Source organism: Bison bison, unplaced genomic scaffold (assembly GCF_000754665.1).
Source record: "Bison bison bison isolate TAMUID 2011002044 unplaced genomic scaffold, Bison_UMD1.0 scf7180017864283, whole genome shotgun sequence".
In the NCBI taxonomy this organism is placed as follows: Eukaryota; Metazoa; Chordata; class Mammalia; order Artiodactyla; family Bovidae; genus Bison; species Bison bison.
The window spans coordinates 1783594-1808451 of NW_011494855.1; positions in this window are offsets into that span (position 1 = coordinate 1783594).

The window sequence follows — 24858 nt, forward strand, 5'->3', positions numbered from 1 at the left end:
GCTCCTGGTCTTGTTTTTGTTGACTGTATAGAGCTTCTCCATCTTTGGCTGCAAAGAATATAATCAATCTGATTTCGGTGTTGACCATCTGGTGAGGTTAGCTTCTTCCAAATCCACGTGGGAGGCTGTGGCGCAAAGCCCCAAAGCTGCCCACACCATAGCTGGGACCCAAGCCCGGGTCTGTGTGATGCAAGCTCTCAGTCCTGGAAGGGGTTGCAGCTGAGGTCACTGAGGTCACCTCATCTTCTCCTTCTCCCTTTGTGTCTAACAAAACATCCTGTTGAAAATGCCAGCCCTTCTAGACAGTACTTGAGCTGAAGATTTAAGAGAGTATCCACACAGCAGGGACTGTCGAAGCCCACGCTTGGTAAGAAAAGCAAAAAACACTCAGGGAGGCGGGTGGGGTCATTTGTTCCACTGCCCTTCCTCCCTCGGAGATACTCATTTTTGGCGTCTCTGCTTAGCAAGGAAGACCTACATATTTTGTCTTCCAAAGTGCGGGTTTTCACTATAGTGCTTCAAAACAGTTTAGACTGATGGTGGACAAAACTGAGCTTTCCCGGGAGTGTCCCTGACCTTGGATCCCCACCTTGGAGAAGCCACAAGCCAGTGGACGAGGCGTGAGGCTGGGATTCAAAGAGGAACAGGTCCAGAAGATTCCGGCTCCTTTACCTACTAGCTCAGCCTCTCTGGGAAGGGGTTAACCTCCCTACAATTCAGTTTCCTTGGATACGAAATGGGAGTAAGAACAACAGTACTCCTGCTGGGGGCTGCCGTGCAGACTGGAGACAAAGCAGGTGAAATGTCTCACCCATGCGGGCGTGCAGTGCTTTTTCCACAAACGTGGGTCTGATCATTAGGTGTCTTTCATCCGAATCAGGGTGCCGATGCTTGGGCTCTCTCATGTGACTCCTCCTCTGAGGAAGCAGAAGTATTCTCTCTTATGGACAAGGCACGTGGAGTGTTAGGAAAACATGCATGGCTGTCACGTCCAGTAGAATCCGTGACTCTGCCCGACTGGAGTTACATAGCCACCCCTCTCTCCTGGGTGCCTTCCTCCAGAGGCTCGGAACGCAAGGGGGTCTCCCAGAGAACACACCGCTCATGTTCTGATCGTGGACGCTGCGCTGATGAAAGACCCTCCCCTGCGTACCCAGAGCAGCCCAGGGATTTCCCTGAAAGGGCGGAGTAGCCCGGCGGGACCTGGACCACTTCCTGGACTAAGCCAGGTCACGGCCAAGTGCTCACCACACACCAGCGAACGCTGGATGCCTCCCCCCAGCCCCTCACGTCCACCCCACCCCTACCTCCTGCCGCTTGTCACCGTGAAAACAGCTCTTAAATCTGCCCGCCTCCACAACCATCAGCCCCGTCCAGTCTCACACCTGGAGTACTCCAGAAACCTCATAACTGGTCTCTCCAGTAGATGAGGCAGGGCCAGCAGGGTCCCAGTACCACACCCCAAGAGCTGATGGCTAATATCCAGGAATTTGGTGAGAAAGGTGGTCAAGCCGCCAGTGGTTTGAAATAAGCCAGGTGGGAGTTGTTACCCTGTAGAAATCAGGACGTCTCTGGGGAGAGCTGACTGCCCCGCCCAGCACTGCCTGGGCCCCTTCCCATGGGTCCCCCCCACCCAAAGCAGGGCTCCCGGCAGCAGCGCCCACCTTCTGCACATTAGCTTCCCTTGCACCCAGCTCCCCTGTCAGCCCACTCGCTCACACCCGCTGGCCAAGGCCCACCCTTGGCAGGGGCTCTGAACAGGCTGCCCCTCAGCCTGGACCCTCTTCCCACCCTCCCCACCTGGCCAGCGCCCACCAACCCTCAGGTTCCTTGTTCCTCCTGCCTGGCGATGCCCCCCGGGGCAGCCTTCCAGACCCCCAGTGTAAGGTCTCAGCGCCCTGGGGTCCCTCTCCTAGGCTGTGATGACCATAGTTGGGAGCTTACGTTTATAATACTTGATTAGCGGTGCTTTCCTTTTTCCAAAAAGGCCTTCATCAAACAGTGGCTGACTCTTGGGCACCCAATACACGGACAACATAGAGTTTCCGTGAGGGAACTGGAAGAGGCCCAAAGGCAGACAGGGTCCGGGCTGACGAGAGCCCTCCTCCGCAGACACACGGGCTGTGAGGGAGGCTGAGGAGCTCAGGGAGAACTGACCCCAGACTCCACCGGGTGGGCCTCGCTGACTGACCTGCTGGAGCCCAGAGGGCAGAGGCAGGGAGGGCAGGGGCCCCAGATGGCAGAAGGAGAGCTTGGCTTTCGGCTGTTTTGTTAAATAAGGTTTTTGAACAGGAGAAGAAACTTGAAATAGAAGACACAAACACACACATTCTCTCTCTCTCGGGCTCACAGCTAGAAAGCCAAAAACAGCCTCCATCTGACAACTGTATCCCAAGCCCAGAGAGCACATAGGGGCCCCCGGGGGTGGAGACAGCAGACAGTGGCCCATCCTGACAGAACTCTCTCTCAAGGAAGCTGAGATGTGGCTGCAGCGGGATGCGGGCTGGAGCCAAGACTCTGAAGGCCCCGGCCCAGGTCTGTGTGGGGCTGAGCAAGGAGCTGAGCCCCGGGAGTTGGTGATGGACAGGGAGGCCCGGTGTGCTGCAGTCCATGGGGTCACAAAGAGTCGGACACGACTGAGTGACTGAACTGAACTGAGCCTCTGCCAGAGGTAGGAACATGTTGGTAGCCTGTAGGAAAAATAAAAGAGCAATATAGAAATATGTTGTAGGTACATAGAAATCAGTTTACCTGCAGTGTACTAAACTGAAGTGAAAGTCGCTCAGTCGTTTCCAACTCTTTGTAACCCCATGGACTATACAGTCCATGGAATTCTCCAGGCCAGAATACTGGAGTGGGTAGCCTTTCCCTTTTCCAGGGAATCTTCCCAACCCAGGGATTGAAACCAGGTCTCCCACACAGCAGGTGAATTCTTTACCCACTGAGCAACAACTGAAGGGTTGACCATAAATTTTTTAATGCTATTTTATAAGAAGTGCATATTTCATTAAAAGTGAGTAGGAGACAAAGTACTCATGTCAGTTTGATCATGTGGGTCAGGAATCATTGTCTCATATGATTAAAATATTGCTGTTGAATCATTTACATATCACCATTGCTGGGCAGATAAGTTTTATGGGAGATTAAAGAAATTCTCTCCTTTTAGAATCATGTTAGTAGCTCAACTGTCTTATCCAGGAGACTGACAAATGATGGAAAGGTCTAACTGAGTTTCATTTTAATGAAGACTACTTATTTGCAAAAACAGAAGTAAATCAGACTACTGTAAAGGAGGAGGAAATGCTTGTGCACAGGTGTTGACACAGGTGTGTCCCATGGAGCACTGTGGCAAAAAGTATACTTGAGACTCCAATAGGATTGAAATAAAATTGTCAGGCTCTGAGGTAGAAACTGTCTTTGATCTTTCTTTTTATGGAAAAAAGCTCATTGTTTCTCATTGTGGCTTCCCCTTTCAAGTCCATTTGATTTTTCTCTTTCTGCTTCTCTGGGCATATAATGGAAGATCATTTTCTTACAGCTGCCAAGTTTAGCTGTTGTCAATTCAACTAGCAGGAACCAGCATCTCTCTTTCATTAAATAAACTTCTGGCAGAGGTAATGTTAGTGATCTAGCTTAGTGTATACCTTGTCCAATCAAATATACTCAAGGAGTGTCAGATACTGCAAATTTAGCTGCCAAGGCTTGACCCTTTGGAAAGAAGTGAGTTCTTAGTGAAGGGGGGTGATCATTTTGTTTGAGAGAGAATTTAACAAATATTTCCTACTCTTTTCTTTCTTTCTTTCTTTTTTACCATTTAAACTTTTTATTTTGTATTGGAGTGTAGCTGATTAACATGCTTTGCAACCCCATGAACTCTAGCCCATCACAACCCTCTGTCTGTGGGTTTTTCCAGACAAGAACACTGTAGTGGGTTGCCATTTCCTCCTTCAGGGGATCTTCGTGACCCAGGGATAGAACCTGAGTCTCCTGCATGGCAAGCAGATTCTTTACAGCTGAGCCACTGGGGAAGCCACCTTCAGATGAGGGCACCGATAAGTGGTGAAATAATCCTTAAATGGGGCAACAGAGCAGAAAGTTAGCTGTCATTGTAAACTGTTCCCAAGTGTGTAACTCTTTAGTGCATGGAAATATATAATGCCTCCTGACTGCCTATACTCACACATGTCAGAAATTTGAAAGAATATTCCCCAGGTTGCAAGATCTACCAGTCTCATTGGCCTCCCTTCACCCAGATGAAGAAAAGTTGTCAGAGATGCAGGGAGACATGTGAGGAGAATGCCAGTTGATGATGGAGGAAGAGGTTAAAGTGCTGAAGCTGCAAGCCAGGGAGTCACAAGGCTGGCTGGAAAACCGCCAGAAGCTAGGAAGATGCAAGGACAGATCTTCTCCAGCAGGTTTCAGAGGGAACACAGCCCTGCCATCACCTTGATTATGGACTTTCAGCCTCCAGAATTGTCAGACAAAAAATTTATGTTGTTCTAAGCCACCCCTTGTGTGTTATTGTGCTATGGCAATGTTAGAAAACTAAGGCAATATGTAACAGGAAAGGCTGTAATCTTAGAGTTATGGCTGATTTTGTATAATCATTTGTTAGATACACCTCTTGAAGGATTGCCTTGGATATACCACTTCTCACAGCAGAATGACAAGAATTTATACCAGAGGTGTAGTCTAGGAGAATTGGATGAGAAAATAAGATGGGAAATTGAAGGGAGTTGAAATAAACCAGCAAGATGGTAAGAGGGTGAGGCAATGAGGAGTGGAGAAAAAGCCTGCAAGAGAGAGCTGGTAGCAGTTTTAGTAAAGGAGTGTCTAATACAGTTGATGTTAAATATCTGTGGATTCTCTGTTTTCAAATTTGCCTATGTGCTAAAATTTATTTGTAATCTCTCAAATAACTCCCAGTGCTTTTGTAGCTAATGGCAGATTAGCAAAAAATTCAAATCTTTGGACAAACTCATTCCCAACTGAGGTCAGTGAACAAGGAGCTATGCTGCTGCAAATGTGTATTTTTTTTTTTTTTGCAATATATTTAGTGCCACTTTGGGGGCATTTTTGGGGTAATTTCTCTGTTCAAAATGGCCCCCAAGCATAGTGCCAAAGTGTTGTCTGGTGTTCCTAAGTGCAAAAAGGCTGATATGCTTTGCAGAAAAAATAGCATGTGTTAGCTAAGCTTCAATGAGGTAGGCATCCTGTCAGTCACATATAAGGAAGGATAAGAACAGAGACTGCAGCATCAACTCTACTAGAATGTCATGGTTAGTTTAGGATTCCTGTGGTTGCAAGATTTGACTGAGTTGAGCTACAGTCCAAGCATCATTTTTTCATTCATCTGTTTAAGAAACATTTTTTTTTTAACAGTGCCTGCTTTGTATCAACCAGTGTTTATGCCCTGAAAATACATCAGTAAATAAGTTGACCAGGTTTCTGTAATCATGGAGCTTACAGGTCAATTGAATATTCTCACAATAAACATATAAAAATGTTTAAGATACGAGCAATGGCAGGAATAGGTTTAGTGATGATCAGAGAAGCCAAACCTAAGGAAATGAATTTTAAACTTGAACCTGAAAGATGAAGAGAAGGCAGTCATAAGGATCCCTGCAGATAAAAATAATCCAAGCAGAGAGATGAACAAGGGCTAATGCCTTCGAGGAGAATAAACTTAACTCTAGGGACAAAGTGAAGACCAATGAGGCTAGAAGATAGCACGTAATGGCTTCCCTGGTGGCTCAGACAGTAAAGAATCTGCCTGAGATGTGGGAAACCTAGGTTCAATCCCTGGATCATGAAGATCCCCCTGGAGAAGGGAGTGGCTACTCATTCCAGTATTCTTGCCTAGAGAATTCCAAGGACAGAGAAACCTGGTGGGCTACATCCCATGGGGTTGCAAAGAGTCAGACACAACTGAGCAACTAACATGAACATGAAGTGGGGACACTGCAGGGATTTAACTAAGTGAAATGGGCAGAACCTGGGATACCCTAGGCTTTGAAAACGCTTTTTATTTTACTCTAATTGCAATAGGAAGTTATGGGAGGAAAGGGAAGAGATAGGGGTTAACATAAAACTCTGGTTTGTTTGGAGAATGACCTTGGAAGTTAATGGGAGACCTGGGCAATTAGGATCCTTATTCCCTCTCTTCTGTTGGAAGTACACTCAGCCCACCATTTCCACAGCTGGAACCACTTTTGAGGATGCAACCTTAAGAGAGTAATGTGTTATTAAGATCACCTGGATGGTATAGTGATTAAATCCAGTTAAGTCCTTGCTATAAACTTGTCAGGTGGTTCAGAGGGTAAAGTGCCTGCCTGCAATGTGGGAGACCTGGGTTCGATCCCTTGGTCAGGAAGATCCCCTGGAGAAGGAAATGGCAACCCACTCCAGTACTCTTGCCTGGAAATTCCATGGATGGACGAGCCTGGTAGGCTCCAGTCCATGGGGTCACATAGAGTCTGACACGACTGAGTGACTTCACTTTCACTTGATGAGATTGTCAGATTCTTGTAGGTGTGTTGAGATCTACTCATCTTGCCAACCACCCAGGACAAGACTGTAAGTAAATACTCTTTTGCTCATGAAACCTGCCACCTACCAATCTGGAGGAAATGCTTCTTTCTTCAGTTTCTCCTCACTCTCTGTGTATGGAGGCCATCAACAAATGAACCTTTGGAATAAGAGTGGTGAGAAAACAGGGAATGAGAGAAATCATGGAGCTCAATGCAGATGTCCAAGAGACAGATGGTGGTGACTCAGACTAGAATTATAGCAATGGGGATGGTAGGTTTCCCAGTGAATTTGAGGTTCTTCTAGGAAGAATTTGGAGGCAAAGCAGAAAGTTTAAGAAATAAAGTAAAAGCTTATTTAAGCAAAGGTATGCTCTCAGAGGGAGAATGGGCAGAGAAGTGAGGAGCTGCTGCCCTGGGTTTTTTGGCAAGCTGGTTACGAGAGGCGTAAGAGGAAGGGGCACAATGTTCACTGGGAAAGGAGGAGTTTGGGGGTCGTTTTCTCTGATTTTTCACCCCAGCTTCACTTTCCTGAAGTGGGTGGACTTGGGATTTTTGTTCTCATAGGTAAAGAATCTGCCTGCAATGCGAGAGACCTGGGTTGGATCCCTGGGTTGGGAAGATGCCTGGAGAAGGGAAAGGCTACCCATTCCAGTATTTTGGCCTGGAGAATTCCATGGACTACAGTCGGGGAGGGGGGAGGGTCACAAAGAGTCGGATACAACTGACAGACTTTCACTTACTTATAGAAGTGTCATGGCATCCGTGCATGAGGGTACTTCTTACCTGCAAGGCTAATTTTATTGTGATAAGAGTATAATGAGCAACAGATTACATTTGGAGCAGGAGATTCTTGCCTTTCTCCACCCTTCTTTGTCTGCTAAGAAGACGGTTATCATCTAAAATGTGTGATTTCCTGTCAGTCGGGTGGTTCCTGTTTCCTGTGTCTGCCCATGGACCCTGCTGTTTACAAGATACGTGATTTCCTGCCACCTGGCCCCTGCCCCATTTCTCTGCTCATACCTAGCTACCTGCCTGCTGTAACAGTAGGAAGCAGTTGAGTAAACAATATATTTTAAAGATAAAGCCAATAGAAATGGCTGATGGATCAGAAATTGAGAGGAATCATGGGCATAAAAAGGCATAGTTAGGAAAAAGATGGCTTTGTAGGTACTGTCATAGTGAGCATGTATTGATCTCAGCCCTGAAGGCCTTGTGTCTGGGGACCTCCCACAGAATCAGCCCCACTGCCTAGAGTCAAGATCCAGAGCCCTGAATGAAAGGAGTACAAGGTAAGTCAATACTTAAATCACTTCTCAGATTGTATGCTCCAAAAATACCCATTTTTACCCCTGATAACCACATGGCATATGGGCTGAGTGGGCAGGATTCTATTTAGAATCCTGTGAAATGTACTGTACCCCACAGCAGGAGCCCATCTAGCATATTAGCAAGCATCATTTAGAACAAAGTAGGAGGAGGGGGCATCTATTGTGTAATGATATATAGTGTACATCTATTGTGTAATGTTTTGGTGTAACTCAGTTGCATATTGGACATAACTCTGCAGATAGGCAACCCATAAAATCTGTACTGAGCTCATTGGAAATGTGTGACTCTCAGTGAAAGCCTACTCCCAGCTAGCCTTGTGAGTCTGACCCGCTTCTGTAAATTAACCTTATTGGCTCAGTATCTCTATAGGATAGAAGTGCTCCCTTCAGCCTCAGTAGTGTTCCAAGCCTTGGTAGGGTGGATGAATTTTAGGACTGAGATCTCCTGGGGTGAAAGGACCTATAGTTCTCTCAATGCCGGGAAATTAAACCTCTCTTTCTCTTTTCATGTCCCAAATGTTCAATTGCCAAAACATCTACCTTTCTAAGTTCAAGCTATAAAAGCTTTCTCAGTGGGCTTCTTTGAATGATCTTTTATTTTTCTCCTCAACGTCCTTTCTATCTTGTCCTCATCCCATTCTCTTTTTCTTCCTTTCCCCCCTCTTCCTCTTACTTTTTTCTAAATGATGCTTGCTAATATGCTAGATGGGCTCCAATTGTGGGGTATAGTACTTAAATTGATCACACATACTGTTGGTCTCTTTTGCTTTCCCCAGAAGCAAATCAGACGTTTCTTTTCTCAAATGGGGTTGTTTTCTCCTTGTACATTTTACATCTCTCGCCCTTGGAGACATGCTGTTGAAACTGTTTAGCTTCACTATAGATAACACCTAGTCCATTTGAGATTTTGCTGGGCTCTGAGTCATGATAGCAGGCCTGATGGGGTAGGGACCGAGAGAGTCACACTCCAGATCCTAGTTCTAAAAGGTAACTCAATAATTATCAGGCTCTCAATGCCTTCAAGCAGAGCACCAGCTGTATGCTCTCCAGAAGGCACTCTCAGTCCTTCACAGGAGCACTTTCCAAAGTATCCAACATATTCCTCTGGATGTGTTCTGTAAGAAACAATCCGAAGGTCAGTGCATTTGGAAAATGCTGGATTCAATGAATTATCAATGCTTTTAATAGAACTTCAATTTCTAAGTTTTTAGAATTCCCTTATTATAAAGAAGCAGATCATAAAATCCCTTTAAGAAATACCTCATGGGGAAAGTACTCTATTCCCTGCTGTTGCTCAATTATCTAGTCACCTATGCCTTTTGGGAGAGTTAACTTTGAGGGCACTCAAAAGAGCAGTAGTGAGGACAATAGAAGCAATTTAGCCAATTGATTACTGTCTTCCCTGTGGGTAGGCACCATGTGTTCCAAATGAAAAGCATCTCTCCCTAGGGGAATTTAACTCATTTTCATTTTCTGAAAGTAGTTTAACAAGAAAGGGTTCCCCAAATGGAAACATTTTGACCTTGAGTGAGAACAAGGTTCATGGGTTTTTGGTAATTGCCCAGACTTTGAGCTCTGACCACAGCTCCCTTTGATTTTTGGCATTGTTGTTCTCTCATAGCAGAGAAAATGGTTTGATTTCTTTAGCTTCTTTGTATCCCTAATAAATATGCCCTGAGAACAGTGAGAGTTGTTCTCTTTCTGGGGTATGATGAGAATTAAACTGTGGCATTGCAAGAGGTTGTTCAGAAGCAAAAATGCAATGTTCATTAACTATATTGGTTATACCCTATAGCCCTCGCTTATTCTGGTCACTATTTATTGTGTTTTGCTGCAAAAGTTCTTGTGCCTAAGGGCCAGCTGCTGATAAAGTACAGAAACAAAGTCAAATATGTGGTACAGTCACGTAAGGGATGTGAATAGAACTAATAATCTTATTGGATTTTCAAAAAGAATGCTTCTAGAATAAAGCTCTAGGCAATTTGAAATATAATAATAAAGGATAAAACTGTCATGCAATTGATTTTTACCCTGATTGCTTGCTCTACAGAGCAGTGTCTTAGCCTCTGACTCAGGAGTTCCTTTGGATCCTAGAAGATATCCTGACTTCTTACCTGATACACTTTCTCATATACTTTCTTATCCAGAAATACTCAGACCTCTATAGACAATCACGAGTTTTATTTGATTATGTATTAACCATTGTAAGGTAGTCTGGAGACACTTGTATTCACTGCCTATAATGTCCAATCAAAAGACTGTTTTTATTCTAGAAATTGGAAGTTAGAAGTTACCAGAGAAAACATGTCCTCATTGTTTAAAATTATCCAACAAATATTAAGTGTCTCTGTCTGCAGACAATGTTCTTGGTACTCAGAATCCACAAAAGCCAGGTATATCTCAGCGCCATTTTATGACTTCATAATGCTACTACACAAAGACTGACTTTATTTAGAGAATCATTACAGCAAACACCTCAAAAAAGCAGAAGGACAGGGCAATCTACTTAACTTCAGCTATCTGAGAGGTGCTGTGCTATACAATAAGGCTCCTATATAACAAAATGTTACTTTCACATCTGTATTTAAACACTATAAGAAAATATAGTGGCCATCCCTTTGGGTAATTTAGCCCACACTGATTGCCCTTCTGGATTACGTGACTCTGACCTACTGACCATAATTTAGTGATCTAGGAAAAGAAACTTAGCTTTGGAGCTGTGTCAAGGTAATGGTAGTACTCTAGACTCTAGAATAAAGATCCATGAATCCTAGCTATTATGGTGTTGGGACCTGCCTGCTGCCTCTTTATACTGAATCTTAGTCACTTAGCTCTTCCTTTGATTATAATATTATTATATACGTTATATTGTTAATATTAGCAACTTTAGTATTTTCTAAGTCAATTATTTGACTTTATATACCAGAGATATTTAGATGTTTTCCCCTTGAGACAAAAATTTTTACTAGATCAATAAATGTTATAGAAGTTTGTCCAATCAATCTCTCACTTTAAACCAGTTCAGTATATTTTTTAACAATAAGCACAATTTTGGTGGCATTTCAGTTCCATTCAAGACAGTCCGGAACTCTCATTACGTTGCTTCTAACCTTTCTTCTTTCTCATTACAACTGACAACTTCCTATTGTCTTAATATACTGTCTTTGACCCTGAGCCAAAGTCTTCTTTAGACTTTTTGACCAATTCTGGGTTTTCTGGCTTGGCCTTCATGATCTGTGAGCACATTAGTTCAGACTCCCTACTATGATTGTCACCACCATTTACCATCCCCTATAGGATCAATTACTCCAACTTTAACCCTTTAAACTCTGACTTTAGTTGGCTTGGTCAGTGCAGTGAATGGACCCACCCTGATTCTCTACAGGAGGATGTAGGGGAATATTTCAGTTGGTAATAAAGGATAGATTACTAAATATTATGATTTATGATTTGAAATCTTTATCACCTTTCTGGTTTCTTTTCAATATACTTAAACCAGTTCAAATGTTGAATCAGACTTCTAAGTGTCTTTTTGAACACAACAAAGTATTCAGACTTGAAATCACTTCTGATATTGTTTATTAATATGTCTGCTATTCATCCCACTTTAGGAAGCAGGGGCCATGTCTGATGTGTTTCTCTATCCTGAAGTTCTGATACAAAACTTTTATATTTCAAAAATTAAACTTTTGAGTATGTTAGAAGACCAGTCCAAAAAAATTTTTTTTGAACTGACCTTTTACTATTTATCAGTTTACACCCTAGTTGACTTAAAAAAGAAATTTTTGGTTTTACCATTTTTCTTTCATTCCTTATCTGTTCTGTAACTATACTACTTTGGGTCTGATAATATATTGAATCTATATTAAATCTTAGTTATATAATCTATGAAAAGCAAATTTTAGGTGTATACATTTAGTATTTTGGAAAATTCTGCTATTTTAATATATCACAAGGAAGAAAGTTCTGCAGCTTAGAACTCAGGTTAAAAGTGGTTGAAATATTGGCTTTGAAGTTTTGAAGAAATTTCAATAGATTTGACTCAGAAGAATCATTTCCTTTCAAGCAGTTTTAAGAAATACAATCCTTGTATACAAAGGGCCCCAAACTGGAAATATGAGTTCATAAGATAGACAATTTACTTGTTAGGGTAAAACAACTGGTGTAAAAAGAACAAGAAAAGACTTTAAAAAATAAATATAGTCATATAGTTTTCACAAATACCATTTGGGGAAGAAATGATTTGGAAAAATTTTCATACCAATCTACTTAAAATATTGAGAATTTTTATCAATGTAAAATGGTACTAAGACTGATAAAATATCTGATATGACCTTAAGCTTGACTTTAATGATGAAAAATGGTTTTAACTTAGGGCCAAGCATTTGATTGCCAAGAGAGACTCTCAGTATTTTTCTTTTTGTCTTCTACAATGATAGGTCATGTTCCAACAGTGGTTGGAGCATTAACTTCTCAGAGTAAGGACAATATGCACATATAGTATTGGGACTGTTACTGCATCATAGTCTGTCCTGACTGATACTACAAGAATGTGTCAGAGGCCAGAGTTGCAGTGAAGATGAAGAGTTTTGTTTTGAATAAGTCAAGTTTTATATTTACATATAAAGGACTGGTAAAATCACAATTCTTTAATAGAAGTGGCACCAATTGTAAATGTAATGGGATTCATCCCTTTTTTTCAAGTTTTAGAGACATAGACTAAACCAGGGTTACCAGAAAGGATCAGATCTGAAGTCCATGTAAATATAAGGTGGGAAGACTCTGAGAAACCGTTTGATATTGATAATGACTATCTCAGGTTTACATTTCAGCTGCATGTCTCAACTGTATAATTTCACTATGCCCATGAATTCAATCACTTGTGTACAGACACACCACCTGCTCAGAAAATTTCCAAGGAATCCTTCAGTGCCTTCAGGCAATAGGCTTTTGGAAATTGTTTTCAAGTTCCATTCTTTAATATTCTCTTCACAAGTAATTTTTTGGTTGATCCTTATCTGTTTTGTTGGATGACAGAGCATGAAGGAACCTTTTATTGAGCTCAATGGCAGTTTGATCAAAGTAATATCTAATTTGGATGCATTGGCTCTGAACATTTTCTAGGAAGTGGAGAGGTGCCAGACATCCCGAGGGCTGCTCAGATGTAAAGTCTGATCAACAGCATCTCCTGTGGAAAGACTAGACTTTGCAATTCAAATATCTGAACCAAAGTGTTGGTATTTTGCTGGGTGGATTAGTAGGTGCACACAACAAAGTGTTTAGGAGCCTCTAATCTCACCTGATGTACTGAATTCCTCATGGCATTTCCTGCTTGCATCCAAGGTGTCAGCATTTCTTCCATCATCATTCTTGTTATTATACACTCACATATCTATTCCTGTTCTTTTGCTTTTACTTTATTGAGTGTGATTGTTTCTTCTGTTCTTTCTCCATTTCCCAAACTCTTATTCATCCTCCAGATTCTGCTCAAAAACTGCCTTTCATTATGCTTGTGTTAAAGTGTCAGTGAATTTATTAATATTTGCACCTTTCTAGTTTCACAGTGTTTTTTCCATTTAGTAAGCTCATCTGAATATGGAAGGGACACCTAACCACCTTTATATTGTTTGTTCTCTGTAAGAGCCATCATAATGTTATATACACACATGAGTGTATGCTTTTATTTTGTTACATCTAAGTTACATCCAACTCTTTGCAAACCCCATAGACTGTAGCCTGCCAGACTCCCCTGTGCATGGGATTTCCCAGGCAAGAATACTGGAGTGGTTACCATTTCCTTCTCTAGGGGATCTTCTTGACCCAGGGATTGAACCAGTGTCTCCTGCATTACAGGCGGATTCTTTAACACTGAGCCACCTGGGAAGCTCTATATACTAATATAGAGCTCAATAAATGTTTATTAAGTTTAAATGGAATCAAACAATTTACAATCTCTTCTCCCTAAAAAAAAAAAAAAACTTTTATCTAAAGAACCAGTAGCTCAACTTCTCTTGTATATCCTTTGTCCTTAATGTCATTCACTAATTCATGAGAGACCAAAGTAGAACATTCTTTCATATCTATATAGTGTTTATATTTTTCAACATATTCTCATGTGTGTGATTGCCTTCAGGGTATCAGAGCAGCCCTTGAAATGGAAAGGGCAAGTTTTATTACTTCCAGGCATGAGATTAAAAAACTGAGAAAAATGGATTGATCATGTTCTCAACACTGGTCACCAGCTATGTCAGGACTCAAATTCTGGTCTCCTGACTGGTGGAGAACTGTCTCTTGCTTTTTGCTTTATCTCATTTCATTCTGCTACAAGAATTCCTTGCAGCTCCAGCATGTTCTCAGTTTAGGAATGGACTCTCTAGCCCACATAAATTTATTGGTCAGAGTAAGCTGTCCTGTATCTCACCTGCGGCTGCAGCGGGAGACTATCACTTGTGTGCATGGGGAGCATATTTATTCCTTTGAAAAGTGTGAATGGTTTTGCACACCAATACACAGGGCTACTAGGTAGATGGTTTAACCTGATCAACAGCTTCTCCATCTTATCCTAGAGTCATTAGAAATTTTTCAAATAGCCACTTGTTTGACTGATCAACTGGCCCAAGTAAATCAAGAATTTGTTAAACTTGGCAAGCTTGGAGTAGAATGTATAATAATTTGGTGAAAATCATAGATAGGAGAATCATCAAATCATAGAATATTTAGTAATTTAAAACATGACATGTTTAAAAGAGAAAGTTAGTATAAATAGGTTGAAAGCAGAGCTATAATTAACAAAATACCAAACTCTTGGACTATTCTGATAATTAGTACACAGTAGTAAAATCTACAATAACTTTAGATAAATTTATTATAAATGTATTATAGAGGAAATCAATAGAATGGGAAAGACTAGAGATCTCATCAAGAAAATTAGAGATACCAAGGGAACATTTTATGCAAAGATAGGCACAACAAAGGATAGAAATGGTATGGACCTAACAGAAGCAGAAGATATTAAGAAAAGATGGCAACAATACAGAGAAGAAATGTACAAAAAAGATCTTCATGACCCAGATAACCACAATGGTGTGATCATTCACCTAAAGCCAGATATCCTGGAATGTGAAGTCAAGTGGGCGTTAGGAAGCATCACTATGAACAAACCTTAGTGGAGGTGATGGAATTCCAGCTAAGTTATTTCAAATCCTAAAAGGTAATGCTGAGAAAGTGCTTCACTTTATATGCCAACAAATTTGGAAAACTCAGCAGTGGCCACAGGACTGGAAAACGTCAATTTTTATTCCAATCCCTAAGAAACGCAATGCCAAAGAATGTTCAAACTACCGCACAATTACACTCATCTCACATGCTAGCAAAGTAATGCTTAAAATTCTCCAAGTCAGCCTTCAACAGTACGTGAATCGTGAACTTGAGATGTTCAAGCTGGATTTAGAAAAGGCAGAGGAACCAGACATCGAATTGCCAATATCCATTGGATCATTGAAAAAGCAAGAGAGGTCCAGAAAAACATCTACTTCTGCTTTATTTACTATGCCAAAGCCTTTGACTGTGTGGATCACAACAAACTGTGGAAAATTCTTCAAGAGGTGCGAATACCAGACAACATTAACTGCCTCCTGAAAAATCTGTATGAAGGACAAAAGCAACAGTTAGAACTGGACATGGAACATCAGATGGGTTCCAAATCAGGAAAGGAGTACATCAAGGCTGTATATTGTTACACTTCTTATTCAACCTGTATGCAGAGTTCAGTTCAGTTTCTCAGCCATGTCTGATTATTTGTGACCCGATGGACTGCAGCATGCCAGGCTTCCCTGTCCATCACCAACTCCTGGAGCTTACTCAAACTCATGTCCATCGAGTAAGTGATGCCATCAAATCATCTCATCCTCTGATCTCATCCTCTGTCATCCCCTTCTCCTCACGCCTTCAATCTTTCCCAGCGTCAGGGTCTTTTCAAATGAGTCAGTTCTTCACATCAGGTGGCCAAAATATTGGAGTTTCAGCTTCAGCATCAGTCCTTCCAATGAATATCCAGGATTGATTTCCTTTAGGGTAGACTGGTTGGATCTCCTTGTAGTCCAAGGGACTCTCAAGAATCTTATCCAACACCACAGTTCAAAAGCATTAATTCTTCAGCTTTCTTTATAGTCCAACTCTCACATCCATACATGACTACTGGAAAAGCCATAGCCTTGACTAGATGGACCTTTGTTGCCAAAGTAATGTCTCTGCTTTTTAATATGCTGTCTAGGTTGATCATAGCTTTTCTTTCAAGGCGTAAGCATCTTTTAATTTCATGTCTGCTGTCACCATCTGCAGTGATTTTGGAGCCCAAGAAAAAGTCTGTCACTGTTTCCATTGTTTCCCCATCTATTTGTCATGAAGTGATGGGACCAGATGCCATATCTTAGTTTTCTGAATGTTGAGTTTTAAGGCATCTTTTTTACTTTCACCAAGAGGCTCTTTAGTCTTCTTCGTTTTCTGCCATAAGGATGGTGTTAACTACATATTTAAGGGTATTGATATTTCCCTGGCAATCTTGATTCCAACTTGTGCTTTATCCAGCCCAGCATTTTGCATAATGTACTCTGCATTTAGGTTAAATAAGCAGCATGACAATATGCAGACTTTAGGTAGTCCTTTCCCAAAATGCCAGGCTGGAGAATAACAAAAAGGCACTAGATTTCAAGCCTTTCAGAAAGTCTTAGGATGTTCTTAACTATTTTGCTATATTTAAATGATTATTGAAGGAATGGTTCAACTCAGGCTCAGGAAGAATTTAGACCCATAGACAATAAATCTTGTTCCCAAAGAGTAAACCTAAGTTTATTATTTCCCAAGAGTGTATTAAAGTTGTACATTTAATAGGGAAAGTTGGGAGAGTTCTTAGTTATGAAAGAGTCTCTCTTTTACTCTGTAACCTGGAGTCCGAAATGGAGGGAGATTCTTAGTAAAGTTACCTAATCTGAAGTATTCAGAAGAAAAATCTATTCTCTCATTTGGAATGAAGTTATAAGTTCCAAAGCAAGAAAGGAACAAAAAATTACATCTACTTGAGGTTAAACTTCAGCTTCTAAACTCTACTTGGATAAAAAAGAATGAACGATAAAGCTATATCTCATGTTTTCAAGTCTTATGTTTAATAAAAATCAAATGTAACTCTGCCAAATGGGCAAGTGGGAGTCAGATGTATAATTAAACTTCCTTCTGGAATATATGCCACTCAGAGATCAAATGGCTAGCATCAAATTGGTCTTTCCAAATGTGATCTATTGCCTCACGGAAGGCTGTTAATAGTTTTTCACCATGGAAATTTAAAGGAATAGATTTTTTTTCAAGTAGATGTTCTAACTCAGTTAAGAATCTAAGCACACATTTAGAGGAAGAGAAAAATGAATAGTATATTGTAAATTGTGCTTAATACAAGTAGTATCTCTGACTTTAAGCAGATTGCATGTTGAGTTTCTTTTAGATTTAATGTCACATATGAGTTATTCCCCAGGCTTTTCTTCTTAGACCTCTCTCAATAATAATTTACAATAAATGGATGGGGATAGCCATGTGATAAATGACATTTTATATGAAAACACTGGATATTTGAGTTTGCCCTTTTGTGACATCTAAGGAAAGAAAAGGAGTTGAGGGGAGGAGTTGTCAGGAGATATTCATAGCCAGAATAGAGCAGATGAAAATCCAGCATTACCTTTAAATACCATTCCACATAGACAAGCTCACTCTGTAAGAAGAGGTAAATAACATTTCAATTATAGGAAAAAAAATTGTTTGCACAGGCACTCCCTTCTACTCCAAGCCCAAAACAGATGCTTTTTTATAAGATTATTTCTACGATAATGATTGCGATTCATTAGATATCATTAAATAGCTATTCTCAAAACCAATGTACTAAAAATAAATACATTATTTTAAATGTCATACTTGTTTCTGGCATTTTCTATTCAGAATTTTTTTTAAAAGGAGAAGTCTTGCTTGAATGCAACGAGCAGTTATTTCTTCTATTAAAGCGACAGGTTGCAATTGATCTTTTCCAGGGTGGTTAATGAGCAAAAGCAGTTCCCATGGCACCAGAAGGGAAGAAGTTCTATTGTTTGAAATCATATTTGGATCTTGGAATCTTCAGTTTTTCTTCATATTGAACAAAGCACGTAGATGTCATTCTGAATCTGATTACTGATTTTTGTTTTTCACTCTTTTTTCTAGGTAAAACCTAACTGTAAGCTTGTACTCAGGGTTAATATAGCTTGCCACAATAGGTGGTACTAATCTAAAGAAATAGTAAATTAAACACTCCTCTACTAAAGGTAACCAGTCTTAAGAAGTTTATTGTTTCTTAGCAGTGAGAATGAACCTAGAAACCTTCCTGTTTCTAGGAAGCTGTCTCCCCCTTTTCAATGAGTGATGTTATACACTTTACTCGTGTTCTTGCTGTACTAATGTAACATGATCTTGGCCTTCCTTTGAGTTTTCAACTAGGAAAATGGTTATTTCTCGTTTCGTGACTAGCGCAGGATTACTGCATGCTGAGCACATTGGCTGTAGTTATCTCCCTTGAGGTCAATAGTAGTTGAATGTATCTTAGGGAAGATCTTAAAGGTCAGTGTAGGCATAGAAGTTTCTGGGTGTCTTCAGTTTGATGGGTTTGTAAAGAGAAAAGTTGTACCCTCTGTTAAGCAAGTCATTAGTGTTGTCATGGGAGAGTTCATGTAACTCTGCTCCCTAAATCTTGCCTCTGGATAAAGGAAAGATACAGAGGACAGTTAAATGACTGGAACATGGAATTGGGGATTCATATACTTTATTTCTGTCATTAATGTGCTTAGGCTAGCCACTAAATTTTGCTTAATTTGTTTGTAAATGTTCAAAGTTCCCTATGAAAGAAAATATGTATTGTTTAAACAGTTTTTCTGATAAAATCTCTATGGTCACAACCGTCTTATTTTCTTCTGGAGTGTTAATATACATATGGAAGTAGTGTAGGATAGTATTAAAGAAGTTCCTGTTGCAGCATTAGATTTTTTTCTAAAGATACAAGAGTAATTTTGGAGATGCAGATCACCTTTTGCAGGCAAAGGGGCATATATTTGATTCACATCTAATAAGAACAACAGCAACAATAATAAAAAAAAAAACAGCAATGATTAGCTGGAAGTTCAATAGAAGTATTAACTACAAATGAACTCTTCTATCCAGTCAATTTTGAAAAACTGGGATGTTTGGCACAATGTTTAGAGTTGTGACACAGTTTCAAAAAAGTTAATTCCTTTTGACTCCTGCCAGTTAGTATTAAACTTATGAGGCATGAAATCATCTAATTCTCAATAATAGGTTTTCTATAGAGTTCCCAATAGAAAACATTTATGCCTGAAACATATGTGCCTAGATATCACAAACCACAGGAACATTTATTTACAAAAATGCAGACTGTCTTTCCCTTTCAATGCTTAGGAACGAAATAATTTTTTAGAAAGATGGGGGGAAATGGTCCATAAATTTGCCCATCTCTTTTGTGAAGCCTCAACAAATCAACCGAGTTAAAGCCTGGGATATATCACATTTGCATATTTATATATCCAAACTTTTGGCAATTGCCACTTTCCCATCTTCTCCATTTTGCTCCAGTTTTCTTCATTATTTTTTCTATTGGAGTGGTTATGTTTTATTTTTGTCATCAAGTGAAGAGGTACAAGATGCCTGATAAAATCAAACTGAGATGAAGAATTATCCCATTTTATAGTATGAAAAGATCAATTTTAACACATCAAGTTTCATGAAAGACAGGAGAGATAAATGTGCATTGGACACCGAACTGTCACTAACTTATTCTCAATCCTATTTTCGCCTAATATTTCAGAGTATAGTCAGACCCTTATGACAGAATTCTGGATTGAAATCTTGAAATCGTTTAGATTCAAAGGAAAGTATATCACTGCAGTTTAGCGCACCTCATGATCTTTTTGAACATGCTGACCACTTATAGAAAATAGTTGGCTCTCAGTTTCTTCTTTCCCTTCAGGTTTCAAAACATTTCCCAGAAGATTATTCTATTTTCATGAATCTCTAATACCTTGAAGTTTTCACTCTGGGCATCTATTTTAGTATGAATTTCCATTTAATAAAGTTTATATGTTGTATTGGGTTTAGATATAGTACATTTTACTGCAGAAAACATAGAAAATAAAAGTACAAAGAGTAAAATGAAAAACATTTACAATATGCAAGTCTAGAGATGATCATGATATTTGTGTCCCTCTCTTTCTTTTTGTGTACATAACACACACACACACACAACCAAACACACATGCATACACATAAAATTGAAACTATTATAAAGTGACATTGAAGTTATACATATTTTCTTTACCATCCTCTTAAAAGTGAGGAATCTTTTCTGTAAACCCTGCCTCTACATTATAATCACCTTCAGGAGCTATGAAAAAAATTTAAAAATGTCTGTCTTAGCCAAAGATATTTTGGTTCAATTGTATTGTTATACTGCATAGATAATTATTTTAAAAAAAAAAAAAACCTCCCCCGATATTTCTACTTCTCTACAAAGTAGAGAATAAATGCTATAGGAAATTCTTATTTTCTCTAAATCATTGTCCTTGGGAATGGGTCTACAACTTCATATTACAATAAACTCCTCCCTATTTGATGTCTGAGGGTTGATCACATCCTTTGATTGTAGATTGGATTGAATTATAGTTTTAAATTTTGACTTTGTATATTTTTGCTGTTGCTCAGTCATTAAGTTGTGTACAACTCTTTGTGATCCCGCAGACTGTAGCAAGCTAGCCTTCCCTATCCTTCACTATCTCCCAGACTCATTGAACTGGTGATGCTATTTAACCATCTCAACCTCTGCCGCTCCCTTCTTTTGCCATTAATCTTTCCCAGCATCAGGTTTTTTTCAACGAGTCAGTTCTTAGCATCAGGTGGCCAAAGTATTGGAGCTTCAGCTTCAGAATCAGCCCTTCCAATGAGTATTCAGGGTTGATTTCCTTTAGGATTGACTGGTTTGATTTCTCTACAGTCCAAAGAATTCTCTCAAGAGTCTTCTCCAGCACCCCAATTCCAAAGCATTAAGTCTTCGGTGCTCAGCCTTCTTTTATGGTCCAACTCTCACACCTGTACAAGGACTACTGGAAAAGCCATAGTTTTGACTATACAGACTTTTGTTGGCAAAGTGATGCCTGCTTTTTAATATGCTGTCTAGGTTTGTCATAGCTCTCCCTCCAAAGAGCAAGCGTCTTTTAATTTCATGCCTGCAGTCACCATCCACAGTGATTTTGGAAAGAAAATCTGCCACTGCTTTCACTTTTCCCCTTTCTATTTGCCATAAAGTAATGGAACCGGATGCTGTGATCTTAGTTTTTTTTAAATGTTGAGTTTTAAACCAGCTTTCTCACTCTTTCACTCTCATCATAGTATACACTTACAAATTCATGACACCCTTTTGAAATAACTTTGCAAACTTCTATTGTTAGAGTCAGTGGAGTATATTTCTCTGATCCTTTGATATATGTCTTTCTTTGCCCAATAGAATGTTGATGAACATGAGATGAGAAAGGAGTTTAAAGATATTTCCCATATGCAGGGAGGAAAACACACCCACTTAGTAGTAGTCTGGTCAGCAAAATGTACCATTAGGTCACACAGAGGGCACCTAAACTCAACCTGTAGCTGAAGTCAAGGCTGGCTTGCTCAAAGCATGAAGCAGAAATTTCCTGCTAACACATAGGTCAATAACAAGGAAAAACAGATGTTTGGTTTTAAGCACTAATATGTTGAGGATTTTTATATAGCATCAGTACAGAAAATAATACTGACAGGTTTAACCTTTGTTCTGATGTTGTTGTTATTTGTTTCTATGACACTATATACTGCTTATTATACCTTTGACCTTTCTTTAGATATTTTGGCCTCTCTCATCACCACTTAAATGATCATGCCCTAAAACTCCATCCTCAACCCTTATCTGTTCTTACTCAAATTCTTCCCGGCTATTCCTTTTGTTAATAATTCCCATTACTTCAACTATATTGCATCTTGATCAGTAATGCCAGAATTTGAGTAGAAAGTTCTTGTATTTTATACATGAAATTGCCATCGAGCCTTATATTCAGTCATGAATCACCCATACTGGTTTAAGAATACCACCTACATTGTTAGTTCAATTAAAAAAAAGGAAAAGAAAGAGAAGGGAAAGAAAGATTCTTTTAGGCTTCAATCTTCGTGAACTCCCATAGCCAATAAATTGGTAACCTGGCAAACTTCTTGAACTACATCCTCAAAACCCTTTTTATGATGAGTTTCCTAGCTACTACTAATCTCCAGAAAATTTAATAATTCTGAACTGCTTGTTATCACTTTGCTTTAAAGCTTGTATTTATATTTTTTCCTGACTTCTTTCTCCAAACTCATTTATGTCAGGGCCTATATTGTCTTCATGTTTGATTTTATAGTGGCCGACAAAGTGCTGACACATGGTAGGTATCCAGAAAATATTTTGTCAAGTGAATTGTGTCATAAGGTATCCAAAGCTTAATTAATACTAATGGCCTTCTCAGATACTGGCAGTATGACCAAGAATACATTGCTTCATGTTGATTATTTTCAGTTTTCATGTATATCAATTGGGAATGTGCTGTATTATTTATCTTCAGCAAAGAGATGTTGAATGATTAACAAATAGAGTCATTTAAAACAAAAATGAAGTGCTAGAGAAATGATAATGAATTATATTAGATTATGGAACTTGGCTCATTGTGTTATTAGTATTCTGTCTGTCTATTGAAATCACATTGCCAAATGATGACCTAATTATATCCCATTTGCCAGATGGTTAATTGTGTCAAGCAAAGAAGATTTGGAGTTATTGTAAATATTATCTTTTGATAGTAAAACATTTTCCAGAATTACTAATTTATCTTTTAAAATGATAATTTCTACCTTGCAACTTCAGAAACCTACTTCTGACTAATAAAATTATTCTGAATACATAAAGAGAAGATAATGATTCTAAAAGGACTAGACTCTAATCAAAATAGCCAATTCAAATTTAAAACAATTTGATTTTATTTACAATGTTGGGACAAATTTTGTTTCAAGGAGCAGGATAATATAACATGACCCATTACATATCTTCCAACTGTTTCTCCTGTTTTTTATTCCTAAGAAAGCCTCAGGCTCTGAGATACAAGCTGTGCATGTCCAAATTTCAATAAACACTCCTATCAACATTGTGAAATTAGAATTTGTACTCATAATATCCCATAATATACAGAATTCATGTTCATAATATATGGAATTAGAATTCATATGCATAATATATGTCATTCTAATGTATATGTAATATGAACATACAGTAGTTATTCTAATGTATAACAATCATTCTAACATGAATATATGTTAGAATATATGAATATATAATATTCATGTTAGAATATATAACATGAATATATGAGAATGCTCATGACTCCAATGTATATAATATATAAAAATCATTCTAACAAAGTGAACATATAGCAATCATTCATATTATATGATATATAATAATATGAACTTGTAACAATCATTCTGATGTATAGAGCTTAATTTATTCTTCAGTGTCCAAGGTAGCACTTTACCTTCCCCAAAACAGGGCCTACTGAAACTTTTAAAGCATCTGTGCTACTTCTAGGCTCCACTTAATCTGGTGTAATTCAAAGCAAAACCAATACAACAACATCAAATAAAGTATGAATGTCCAACAGTTTTACTATTTCTTGTCATAAGTAGTTCTATACCTTTTTATAAAATATAAAATTATTCCAAAAACTGGTGCTCTGCTTTGCTCATCCCTTTATTTCTGGTATGTCTATTAGGTCATCTAGATGTAATCCAAAGGTTCTCTGATTTGTTAGTATCCATTTATTTAATTCTTATATCCACTATTGATAGTCACCTTGCCACTCTTGAATCAAATATGAAAACAAAAGACTTTAGACTGACAAAATGTATTTTAAAGGTATTATTCATGTGTCAAACTATTTCTTGCTATAAGGAAAGTTAAACACTAACAAAAGAAGAAACAAAAACAACTTAATAAAATTAACATGTGTTCACTGACTCCATGCTATCTGCAATATACTGGGCCTTATATGACTTTATTTTCTGAAAAGTTTGGCTCTACTTCATGTTATTTGCTGAACTCAGGCAACTGGATTGCAATAAAGTCACAGCTTACAAATACTAATGTTCCATGACATTCATTTCTTATCTTTATCACAGTTCAATATATTTAAAAAATAAAACCTATTTACTATGTTACACTCATTAAGGTCCAACATTGATCTAATCTGTACCATATCACAGTATTTGCAGCCAATCACCTTAATTGTAAAATGAATTGCTTAGTCACACATTTAATAATGAGTAGAATTGGCCTTCATAACTACTTCTCTATTGTTATCAATCAGCTATTTACATAGTCATGGGGGAAACCATATCATTATTCACTGTGAGACAGAGTAACAAACATCAAATTTAATTGTCCAACTAGGCACTGGAGTCATAATCTTTACGCAGCACTTAATGTTTTCATTACTTATCAATTCACTCATAATTATGCTGCACTCACAAAAGTTAAGCATCTAGCAAACAGTAGCTCTTTACTGCTGTTTATGCAGAGATGAACAAATAGATGCAAAATGTGTTTGAGTGAATCTATTAACTTGAATGATTATATAGAATGTCAGTTGTTCCAGTTTAGCTTTACTGATATTGTTGAAACAGATATCAAATGTGTTTGCTTTGTATAGGTGAAGGTTTCATACTCTTTTATTGATGTTAATTTTTAAAATGGCTTTTCCTAAGACATTTTTAATGTTGTTGCTATCCACTAAAGCCATTTTTCTAAAGGAGTTATTCTGAGAGACGTGAGATGACTAAAATATACAATGTCATTCATTCATTCATTC